This window comes from Magnolia sinica, chromosome 11, assembly GCF_029962835.1.
Source record: "Magnolia sinica isolate HGM2019 chromosome 11, MsV1, whole genome shotgun sequence".
NCBI classification, from domain to species: domain Eukaryota; kingdom Viridiplantae; phylum Streptophyta; class Magnoliopsida; order Magnoliales; family Magnoliaceae; genus Magnolia; species Magnolia sinica.
Window position 1 is genome coordinate 7299020 of NC_080583.1, and position 13596 is coordinate 7312615.

The window sequence follows — 13596 nt, forward strand, 5'->3', positions numbered from 1 at the left end:
TGTACAGCCTTGTGCTCTTCCCCATATGAAATGAAGTATCCGTTTGTCTGAAAAAAAAAAAAATGGCACCTACCTGATGAGTAGCCCGGATTTTGAGGCTTGGGAGCATAATGTTACCATGAAATTCGAGTAAGGAAAGGGTTCAAAACATGTGACATGTTGGTGGGAAAGAGAAGGCTGCATTGTTTCTTTTTCTTTTTCCTCCCCTCCCTCCCTCTTCTCCCTCTATAGATAGATGAACAGGTATAAAAATAATAAGGCTTGCCTGTTCCGACAATGCAATCATTTAGAATTCCCCACTGTATGTGGGTCACATGGCAAAACTTTTATCTCAGTCCATGAGACTCAATACAGAGGTCGGTTAGAAATGTTGGAATTCCATATGAGCAGTTCTTTTGGATGGTTAGTATCTTTAGTCATTAAGATTCCTTCCTAAGTGGTCCATGTATGGGGTGAGCTTTTGGAATCGTCTGGATTATCATATGGTGGGTCAGTAAGGAGAGTCTCAGCATTTCTGAAACAGATAAGTTGTTACGTTTTTTGTTGGAAGATGAAAACACCAATTAGGCTTTGGATTAGGGATGGCATGAAATCTGAAGTTGATATGTTATAGCTTTAAAAGCTTACAGAGCTATTGTTTTCATGGGTTGAGTTGAAATCAAATATAAATTATGTTTCTCTATAATGTGCAGGAAAGGGAAAGTGAAGAGGATGGTTAAGGAAGAACATGAATTAGGGCATAATTCACAAATTCAAGCTTGGTGAATGCTTTTTTACTTTGAAGGTTGATTGGTAAAATGAATGGTAATCACTGAAGAGTCATGCATTTGATGAACCACGTCGAAGGTTAGATTTTGACACCGAAATAGATGTTCAAAAAGCAAGCCAACAAATAGATGACTAAGAAGCAAGTCAACATGTATTGGTCAATGTAGATGAGAATTTATATGAAGAGCCGGAACTTGGTATGAAATTTACTTCTGACGAAAGTGCATTTCAATTTTACAATTGGTATGCTAAGAATGCAGGGTTCAGTGCTCGAAGGGGATGGGTAAAGAAAGCAGATGATGATGCTACCATACTTAGGAGAAGATTCCGTTGCTCTAAAGAAGGTAAAAAACGTGACAAAAAACAAGGCGAGCTTTTAAAGTTTAGGCGTCCGATTACAAGAACTAACTGCCTAGCATTCATGATGATTAAGCTTTAAATGAATGGAAAATATTGTGTAACTAAGTTTGTTGCAGAGCATAACCACAAAGTTATCACACCAACAAAGGTACACATGTTAAGGTCACACGGAGGCATGACCGATGCTTAAAAAGACGAAGAGGATAATGCTAATGGCTCGGGAATAAAACCTAGGGAGGCTGTAGAATATTTTAGTAGACGATCTGGAGGTCGGGAGAATCTGGGATTCCAATCCATTGACTACAAAAATTACTTACGGAAAAAGCGAATGAAAGTGATAGAAAGGGGTGATACAGGGGTCGTTTTACAATACTTTCAAAAAATGCAAGTGGTTAATCCATCTCTTTTTTTTAATGTAATACAAGTGGATGAAGATGATCAGATCACGAATATATTCTGGGCAAATGCGATTTCAATAATGGACTATGGTGTTTTTAGAGATGTGGTTTGCTTTAATGCCATATACAGAATAAATAGTTATGGACGACCATTTGTCCCATTTTATTGGGGTGAATCATCATAAGCAAACTATAATATTTGGTGGGGCTTTGCTATACGATGAAACGATTGAATCTTTTAAGTGGTTGTTCGAAACGTTTCTAAGTGTCATGCTTGGAAAACAACCAATGACAATCCTTACCGACCAAGATGCTGCAATGGCAAATGCAATAGCCTCAGTGATTCTAGGAACATATCATCACCTATGTATTTGGCATATCTACCAGAATACTTTCAGGCACCTTAGTCATGTATTTAAAGGTTCAACAAGTTTCGAACATGATTTGAATAGATGCATATATGATTATAAGTACGAAGAAGAGTTTCTAACTGTATGAAATAACATGATTTTGAAGTACAATTTAATGGATAACAAGTGGTTACAAAATCTATTTAAGGAAAAAGAAAAGTGGGCTTTAGTTTATGGAAGAAATACATTTTGTGCAGACATAAAAAGCACATAACGGAGTGAAAGCATGAATAATTTGTTAAAAATTTATATGAACTCTAAATACGATCTTCTACGTTTCTTCACCCATTATGAACGGGTAGTGGCTAGTCGACGATATAAGGAATCCATGGTTAATTTCAAAATGAGGAAAAGTGCCCCAGTAATATTTCTCGATGTGAAGATTTTAAATGAAACGGCAAAGGTGTACACTCCAGAGGTATTTGAAATGTTTCAATAAGAGTCTAAGAAACATCTTAGTTATTCAATTTCTAAATGTGGTGATCTTGACACAGTTGCAAAGTATTGTGTATATAATGATAAAGATGAAAAATGTACTATTAGATTCGACTATTTAGATGGTACAATGACGTGTAGTTGCAAGAAATTTGAGTTTGTGGGGATCCTATGTAGTCATGCATTGAAAGTTTTAGATTTTTTTAATATAAAAGAAGTTGATCATCAGTATATTATGAAAAGATGGAGAAGATATGCAAAAGAAGATTTTGGTAGAGATCATACCAAGGTACCACCAAAAGGCGAGTGTAATATTGTTTTAAGTAAGCGGTACAAATATTTGTGTAGCAAGCTTCATAGAATTGCAGCAATGGGCGAAGAACATGATGAGTTGTTCAAATTCGCTAATAAATACACGGATAAATTTCACGATGAAATGATGGAACGTATGAAGGGGATGAAGGAACCTCCACTAAGGTCGTCTAAATCCATTGATGAAAGCGTAGAGATCGAACACGCACACCATGAGCCGACCGAAAGTGAATAGACTAGACGTGCGCATTCTAGACGAAATGAAATTGTTGATACCAAAGGTGCATTCCATGAGCCAACTGAAAGTATAGATATAAAATTAACACACCCTGAGCCTATTGAAAAAGAAGTTACTTTTGTTAATAACCAGAGTTCACAAACTATAAGAGGGATTAAAGTAAAGCCTCAAGTTGGGGGCAGCCGTCGTGTATATCAAAATCCGCTGGATAAAGTACGAAAGAAAAAATCTCGTACTAAATCTGTTCAGCCACAAGTAAATCAAGAGAGACAAGAAACTACTCAAGCACCAAACATAATGCACCCTACTTCATTTCAACCTTCAAATTATTCAATTCCATCTCCTGAACTGAGTCATCTTAATCAAGTATCAGTGAGAACTTATTTACTAAATCTTGTCATGTCACATGTTTATGTTCTTTAAATTCTTGATTTTTCCCCCTACAGCAATGTGACATGACAAGATTCGAACATGGTTTGAATAATTGTATATAATTATACCCTGATGGAGGGAAAAAAATAAAAAATTTAAAGAACATAAACATGTGACATGACAAGATTTAGTAAATAAGTTCTCACTGATACCTGATTAAGATGACTCAGTTCAGGAGATGGAATTGAATAATTTGAAGGTTGAAATGAAGTAGGGTGCATTATGTTTGGTGCTTGAGCAATTTCTTGTCTCTCTTGATTTGTTTGTGGCTGAACAGATTCAGTACGAGATTTTTTCTTCCTTACTTTATCCAGCGGATTTTGATACACACTACGGCTGCCCCCAACTCGAGGCTTTACTCTAATCCCAATTACAGTTTGTGAACTCTGGCTATTAACAAAAGTAACTTCTTTTTCAATAGGCTCAGGGTGTGTTGTTTCTATATATATGCTTTCAGTTGGCTCATGGCATGCACCTTTAGTATCAACGTTTTCATTTCGTCTAGAGTGCATACATCTAGTCTCTTCACTTTTGGTTGACTCATGATGTGCGTGTTCAATCTCTACGCTTTCATCGACAGATTTAGACGACTTTAATGGATGTTCATTCATCCCTTTCATATGTTCCATCATTTCATTGTGGAATTTATCAGTGTATTTATCAGCAAATTTGAACAACTCATCATGTTCCTCAGCCATTGCTGCAATTTTATGAAGCTTGCTACACAAATATTTGTACCGCTTACGTAAAACAATATTACATTTGCCTTTTGTTGGTACCTTAGTATAATCTCTACTAGAACCTTCTCTTGCATCTCTTCTCCATTTTTTCATAATATACCAAGGATCAACTTCCTTTATATTTTAAAATTTTAAAACTTTCAATGCATGACTACATAGGATCCTCACAAACTCAAATTTCTTGCAACTATATGTCATTGTACCATCTAAAGAGTCGAATCTAATAGTACGTCTTTCATCTTTATCATTATATACACAATACTCTACAACCGTGCCAAATTCACCACATTTAAAATTGAATAACTAAGGTGTTTCTTATACTCTTCTTTAAATATTTAAATACCCCTGGAGTGTACACATTTGCCGTTTCATTTAAAATCTTCACATCGAGAAACATTACTGGGATACTCTGCCTCATTTTGAAATCAACCATGGATTCCTTGTATCGTCGACTAGCCACTACCCGTTCATAATGGGTGAAGAAACGCAGGAGATCATATTTAGAGTTCAGATAAATTTTCAACAAATTATTCATGCTTTCACTTCGTTGTGTGCTTTTCATGTCTACACAAAAATGTATTTCTTTCATAAACTAAAGCCCATTTTTCTTTTTTCTTAAATAGATTTTGTAACTAATTGTTATCCATTAAATTGTACTTCAAAATCATGTTATTCCATGCAGTTAGAAATTCTTTCTCATACTCATAATCATATATGCATCTATTCAAATCATGTTCAAAACTTGTTGAACCTTTAAATACATAAATAAGGTGCTTAGCAGCATTCTAGTATATATACTAAATACATAGGCGATGATATGTTCCTGGCATCACTGAGGCTATTGCATTTGTCATTACAGCATCTTGGTCAGTAAGGATTGTCATTGGTTGTTTTCCAGACATAGCGCTCAAAAACGTTTCGAACAACCACTTGAAATATTCAATCGTTTCACTGTATAGCAAAGCCCCACCAAATATTATAGTTTGCTTATGGTGATTCACCCCAATAAATGAGGTAAATGGTCATCAACAACTATTTATTTTGTACGTGGTATCAAAGCAAACCACATCTTTAAAAACACCATAGCCCATTATTGAAATCGCATCTACCCAGAATATATTCGTGATCTGATCATCTTATGTAACAACCCGAACTTTTTAATACCCGAGTATTGAAAGTCCTCGAGTGTTACCATAAATTTAACCTATTATATATACATGTACGGTACCAATCTAGTCAACCTAACCCTATATCCATCCTCCAACATGAATCTGACCGATTACGAATGATATTCATCCATAAATCAAGTCGTCCAACCATTGCTCATTTAGTTCGATACATGTACCTTTCTTTAACAAAATCAGTGAATAAGTCTTTATTTATAATGATTTAAATATAAGTCATTTTGTAAGAATTGTTTAGAAAATGACATATAATCATCTAGAACCATTAGATTTCACAAAACTCTTAGATCAACAATAAGTACGAAAATGCCATCAACCTATACCCTGAATTCCAACTCACATGGTTCTCATGATCCATTTCGTGTGAAACTTTATACCAAGCCTAATTATCATAAATTAACCGTACACATCAAATTTCAGCCCTTAGATCACATTAATTTAGCTACTTGATCCCTACATCCGTCCGTACACTTATCAGACCAAGATTCTGATCCATTCATCTTGTTCACACCATATGAATATGCTTAACTCACCATTAGAATTACAATCTGAGAAACCTACACGTGTAAATAAGACACTCTAATCTGACGATACACATGCTTTATCCCTATCTTCCTTAAACCCGCTCTACATATTATTCGTTTACGAAATTGACCGTATACCCACCTACATACATAGTAAGAGTGCTAACCATTAAGTCCCATTATTTTTAGCTAATCATCTGACCCCCAGTTATATTCGGATCTGCCAAACGGGCCACAAAAATATCACGGTAAACTGATCATCATAAAGATCTTAGGTTCTAAGTCCAAATTGCCCGGTAACTTATCGATTAGAGGTGTACAAATATCATTTTGAAATTTTGAAGTATATTAGCCATTAAAAGAACATCTTATTCATCCTCGAGAGATCGGGACTCAAACTGGATCACAGGAAAGAGCACAAAAAATAATGCATGTTCGCCAAATTTCAAGACATTCGGACAGCACATTTCGACATAACGGGCGTCGAATGCTGGTTGAGAAATGGATGGCGAGTTCGTAAATAGTGAATGCCACTACATGCCACTATTGATGCTTGATTAGATAGTATGGCCCACCCGATCAACAGATCTGCCCCAATTTTGGACCTTAATCCTTACAGGGCATGTTAAACACAATGAACAGAGCGGATTGTACAACTACAAGTAGTAAAGTGGACTTCACACAAAATAACTCAATTCATTCAAAATTTCACAGGAAGCTACATCTCTCGTGTATGGGGTTTAAAGGTGAGTGTTGGTTGCTATTGGATACACCGTACGACTTACTCGACTAACTAAATCGTCTCATATTTGACCCCGTGTCCTAACATAGCGATACAAAAGTGGTGAATGGCATGGATTCTATGAAAGACTATCACAGGTGGACCCCACTTATTTTGAACAGCAACGCGAAGAAACATGAAGAAACTGGAAGTGACTATGGTTTCCACCACCATGTCCCTACAACATGTGGACCCAATCGTCTGGTAAATTTCAGGGACTATTTTAGCCATTGACATTCAATTTCAGAACAATCTGACCATTAGATCGACGAGAATCCACCGTTAGAGCTAGGAATCAACCCGTATGGCCCACCTAGACCTTAGATCAGTCTAATCAACGACCAAGATCCATTGGTGGAACTTCTAGAACTCAATGGATGAAGTAGATTTGACAAGGAGTTGGTGGACCCCACCTATATATTTAGAGTGTGCACACGGTACGTGTGCACCGGCAACACACCGAATGGCATGCGTGGTCAGACCAGACACTGACCCGCCATTTCCCGAAAATGGGAATTCTCTCGCTGCGTTGCCGTTTAAAACATGGCTTGTTGTGTTTTCCCCTCCCCCGTTTGATCAAGAAATGGCCCACCATGAGGGGTCATCTCAATGATCCAAACCGTCCATTTGATTAAGGGGGTAGAGTTGACCAAAACTCAACCCACAGTACAGGTTTTCCTGTACATGTGGACACAAGAATCTCACCGCAAATAGGTCTCAGAAACACAAAAATTTTGAAAATGGAAACTGTTGTAGCCTGCTGGCACGATCCGCGTGCCCTCTCCCATTTCCAATCCCAATCGTCCGTCTTGGAGAGATCTCAGCCGTCCAACTGAGGGCGTCAATTCCTCAAAACCAGGGGAGAAAACCAGTGGCCGAAACCACCATTTCACCAGCTGTTTTGAGAAGCCAGTCAGTGGAATCAATCCGGGCCATTCGTGGCTCATCCGACGGCCCTGAGAAAGCTTAGGGCTCGATTTAAGTCAAGAATAGGGAGTTACAATGGGTCTCTCTCCCTCGCCCTTGCCGCAGCTCGTAATCAGCCATTTCCCTTCTCCATTAGAACCCATCACCCAAATCTCTCCCAAGCTTCGAGAATCCTTGCCTAAAAGCTTCCTAGGGTCTATATAAACCTTCCTAAAGGGTTGGATTGGGGGAAGGAGTCGTGTTATGTAAAACGCCATTAATGGCCGTCTTCTTCTTCCCTGTTCGAGCCGCACCAGTTGCCTCGAATGGGGCAAGATCTGATTAATTTGGACGCCCGTTGGTCACGACCGAAAGTGAATGTGAGAGAGGGTTTGAGAGAGAGAGAGAGTGTGTGCGTGTTGCATCGTTCTCAGCCCAACCGAGTCACGAGTGCACCCGCCCTGGTTGTTGGGGCAGGCCAACCGAGTTAGTCTTGGTTAGGGTCTGCTTCAGTCCTTGCTGGAGTTCCAGCATATGAAAGGGAGGAAGGTTAAGACGAGGTGAAGAAAGAAAGGATTAGAGAGAGAAAGGAAATGGGAGAGGGAAGAAAGGAGGAGATTGTAGGGGTTGTTCATGCCGAGCTGGGGTAGTGGCTGGGTCGAGTCCAGATTTTGTTGGAGGTATTTGATAAAAAGGAAGAAGACGAGTAGGGGAAGAATGAGAAGGAGGGGGAGTGGATTCGAGTTGGGAACCCGAATCGTGGCCGATTCAGCGGTCCGTGACTCGCTGGTGTGACTGCCTGACTCACCGGTTCAGGTTGTACAGATCAAACCGGGCCTAGTTTGGTCCAGCAAACTTACCAGTGTGTAGGCCTGAGTGAAGTAGAAAAAGAAAGAAGAGAGAGAGAGAGAGAGAGAGAGAGAGAGAGAGGCAAAAGAGAGAGAGGTTGAGACAGGGTTGCTGCCGAGTCAACTCGGCTGAAACCGAGCTTGGCTGGGTCATGTTGGGTTTGGACCGGGTCCATGTCTTGCTGGACATTCCAGCAGGTGAAGAAAGAGAGGGAGTGAAAGGGAGGAAGAAAAGAAAGAAAAGAAAGGGAAAAAGGAAAGAGAAAGGAGGAAGAAGTGTGATTGTGTCGAGCCGAGTCAACTCGACTCGAACTGAGTCAAAAAGGTTAGGATTTTCATTCATTTCCAGATTCAACATCAGTCATTTTGCTTGTAATTATATCGCTATTATTTTCTATCTATTGTAACAACTAATGTCATCTTAATGACACTGACTAGAAATTATAATCAATATTACAATGTACTAGTTAGCGTTGTGGATATTAGTGTGATTTTTACCGGGTTAGCTAAGGTAAATTACAACACTAATGATATTAGTTATCATAATTAATAATACACCATCCTAGGGTTCAAACCCTAAAAACCTAGGATAAAATCCTAAAAGCTAAGTAATTTAAGCTCTATGTCAATACCTTGAGCAATGATAATGTGTTAGGTTTGAGCTATTTGTACATTTTCATAACTGATGGCGGATCATAATGTCTAGTATTGCTAGACTCGCTATTATTGACTATTAGCATTTGAAAATAGTTATCATGGGATTAGTATAATACTTGTTAATATAATAAGTCATTATTGTATTATCAATAGTAAACATTCTATTTTATCACCTCTGCTATTTAATAGATTATTAGTTACCATAAGAACATTAGATATTGTTGTTACATATATATATTTTTTAAAAATAAAAATAAACTTGTGAACCACCATTACTAATATTGATGGATTAACACTCCTATTATGAATATTACCCGATCCGTTGTACAATAAAAATAAAAATATTAATATTAATAATAACTTAGGATTCAAATCCTAAAATCTAAGTTTAAGACTAAACCCTATAATGAAAACCCTAACTCTACACTAAGACCCTAAAGGATAACCCTGGGTTATGATCTTAAACCCTAGGTAGTGATTAGAACTTGGACCTAATTATACAAGTTCATGATTTGTGGTAGGATACAATTCTAAGGGCACAAGCACTTAGTGACATTAGAAGGCGATTCAAAACATAAGATGATGATTCTTCCCCTTGAGCTTTCCATCTTCTTATTAGCTTAAGTTATAGTTTTTATTTAAATTCATAATTGATTTCTCCCTTTATAATCACATGTGTTAGCTGACGGGAATTAAATTGCTATATTATATGCTTAATATTTATCCTGCATATTTATTCATTCCGTGGAATATTTGTGAATTGCTTGTGGAACTTAAATTAGTACACCAGTGGAAAACCCCCACCTATATGTGTACACCCATATTTGAGATGTAACCTGACTGGTTGTGATAGTAATGGACCTTCGGCTTAGTGGTTATTGAATGGTGGTTTAAATTAACTATTGATGTGAGCCTACCATCTAGAGTTGTTGTGTCCAATGGTTTTTCAGGAATGGTCTTTTATCGCATGGTTTTGATACTCGCCCTATGTGGCTTATTTTGGTATTTGCCTTATGCGGTTTATTTTGGTATCGCCCTATGAGGTTCTGTTATGGTATTTTTCCTATATGGGTTTGATGTTTTATATTGTGTAACCATGCAATGGTAAATCCCATATACTAAATATGATTGCCCACTAGTCGATTGAGTTTCATTAAACATCCTAAGGTGGTAGCCTCATGAGCCAGAGATGGTGGTAATGTGACACTATGCTTGAGCTATCGGCCTATGCTGGGCTCTGAGCTCCCCGTAGTGATCTTGAGCTTACCTAAATTGGTTGATTGTAACTGGTCTAATAACGGTTTGGCTAATCATGCATCCATAGTATGTTGGCGATGACGGGTGGCTAATTCTGGATGCTGTTGCATGTGCCCTTAGGATCTTTGGGGTATCGTTTCGCTAGCTCCCAGACCACCGACTATCGACCCCTATCCGACTGGATGATTTTCCCATGTCGATGATTGCATGGGTGACGAGCCCAAGTCCGGCTGGATGTGCATCCCCAGGCCGATGTGCATTCATGCATCCATGCATTTAAAAAGACTGCATCATGTATTATTTTGATTGTTTTGTTGTTTTATAACTATGCTTATCTAATGCGGTGGTGTGAAATCTTGAGGAGAATTCATACTGAGCTGGCCACTCATCCATCAAATATACAACCATACAGGTAAAACAGGTGGCCCAAATGATGTATATGTTTAGACTTGATGAGGAGTTGTGCAGGTGTCATAGATGTAAGACTGTATTTTTAAGAGGAGTTGTGTGGTCATGTGGCTTACATTTATATGCTTTTTATTATTTCTTATGTATGCAAATCTTGTAATCGTTAATGTTGAGACATTGGTTTGTATAAGTCATTATAGGCTGCTTGTATATTCGAATGATAATGAAATTTATCTTATGTTGATTTGTTCACTCTATACTCATTTGCTTACTCTGATGAAAGATAGAAGAAAAAAATATATACTCGAATTTGACCATCCTTTAAGGTTAACACTCAGGTTTTCAGGAAACAAGTCATATACTCAGGTCCTGAAAACACGGAGCGTTACATCTTCATCTACTTGTATTGCATTAAAAAAATGGATTATCCACTTGCATTTTTTTAAAGTATTGTAAAACAGCCCCTGCATCGCCCATTTCCATCACTTTCATTCGCTTTTTCCGCAAGTAATTATTGTAGTCAATGGATTAGAAACCTAGACTCTTCTGACCTCTAGACCGTCTACTAAATATTCTACAGCCTCCCTGGGTTTTATTCCCGAGCCATCAGCATTATCCGCTTTGTCTTTTTGAGCATCGGTCATGCTTCCGTGTGACCTTAACATGTGTGCCTTTGTTGGTGTGATAACTTCGTGGTTATGCTCTATAACAAATTTAGTCACACTACATTTTCCACTCATCTGAAGCTTAATCATCATGGATGCTAGGCAATTAGTTCTTATAATCGGACGCCTAAACTTTGGAGGCTTGCCTTGTTTTTTGTCATGTTTTTTACTTTCTTTAGAGCAATAAAATCTTCTCTTTAGTATGGTGGTATCATCATCTACTTTCTTTACCCATCCTCTTCGAGCACTGAACCCTGTATTCTTAGCATACCGATTATAAAACTGAAATGAACTCTCGTCAGAAGTAAACTCCATACCTAGTTCTGGCTCTTCATTTAAATTCTCATCTACATTGACCAATACATGTTGACTTGCTTCTTGGTCATCTATTTGTTGGCTTGCTTTTTGAACATCTATTTCGATGTCAAAATCTAACCTTCGACGTGGTTCATCAAATGCTTGACTCTTCAATGAATTACCATCCATTTTACCAATCAACCTTCAAAGTAAAAAAACATTCATCAAGCTTGAATTTGTGGATCATGCCCCGGTTCATGTTCTTCCTTAACCATCCTCTTCACTTTCCCTTTCCTGCACATTATAGAAAAACATAATTTATATTTGATTTCAACCCAACCCATGAAAACAATAACTTTGTAAGCTTTTAAAGCTATAACATATCAACTTCAGATTTCGTGTCATCCCTAATCCAAAGCTCAATTGGTGTTTTCATCTTCTAACAAAAAACGTAATAACTTACCCATTTCAGAAATGTTGAGGCTCTCCTTACTGGCCCACCATATAATGATCCAGGCGATTCCAAAAGCTCACCCCATACATGGACCACTTGGGAAAGAATCTCAACGACCAAAGATGCTAACCATCCAAAAGAACTGCTTATATGGAATTCCGACATTTCTAACCAACCTCTGTATTGAGTCTCATAGACCGAGATAAAAGTTTTGCCATGTGACCCACATACAGTGGGGAATTCTAAATGATTGCATTGTGGGAACAGGCAAGCCTCAACATTTTTATACCTGTTCATCTATCTATAGAGGGAGAAGAGGGAGGGAGGGGAGGAAAAAGAAAAGGAAAAATGCTGCCTTCTCCTTCCCACCAACATGTTACATGTTTTGAACCCCTTCCTTACTCGAATTTCATGGTAGCATTATGCTCCCAAGCCCCAAAATTTGGGCTACTCATCAGGTAGGTGCCACTTTTTTTCTTTATTTTTTTTAGACAAACGAATACTTCATTTCATATAGGGAAGAGCAAAAGGCTGTACAAAAGAAGGTTTTAGGTAGGTGCCACTTTGAACAGCCCTCCAACAATCAATTTGAAAACAAAAATGGAAAAGAAAAAGGCAAAAAAAGAAAAAAGAAAAAGAAGAAGAAGAAGAAGATGTTAAATTCTCCAAATCAATTTCCACATTCAGGTTGGAAAAATCCCCAAATTTTAAAATCTACCTTTGAAGTTGAAAATTTCCCAAATCATAAAAATCGACATATGAAGCTGAAAAATGACCAAATCCACATTCAAAAATGAGAAATCTCCAAATCCCTAAGCTGTCGTAAATAAGATTGAGATAGAGAGAGAGAGAGAGAGAATCAGACAGACCTGATGTGGAGTGTTTGGGTTTCTCTCGAACAATGGAGGGCTCCTATGATGTGCTTGAGAGAGGCTCTGGATTCGAGTTCCGATTCATGCGTTGGGGTTAGCACGCCGTGAGATTTAACAGAAACATAGTGGTTTCTGTTGGATTTGAGAGAGGGAGAGTGGGAGAGAAATTGAGTTTTTGTTGGAATTGAGAAAGGGAGAGGCGGGAGAGAATTTGGATGTTTTTTCTCGTCTCAAGCAGGTACTCGGGTGAAACGGGCTCTAACGCCATTTGCAAATATCATTTCACTTACCTTAATAGGCATAATGGGAGCCACTCTGACGCACCAATGGTAAGGCGCTAGCTATGAGCACCAGCCCAAGAGCTATTGGTGGGGGGACTAGCCAATCCGCGTCCGTATGAAACATATCTTATTATACGTCATCATTTCTAACAGGAAAGGTAGAATTTAGGGCTGTCAACGGGCTGGGCTGGGGTAGGTATTGTTTGACTCTATTTAAAATTCTAATTTTTAGGCCTGAGTGTGGCCCATTGACCCCTGGTAGATTTTTGTCTTTAACGTACCGTCTGGATGGGCACACTATATCGCATGTAGCCAACGCATAAGGTGATATGCAGTCACTGCCATATGTCATATGTGGAAAATTTTCAT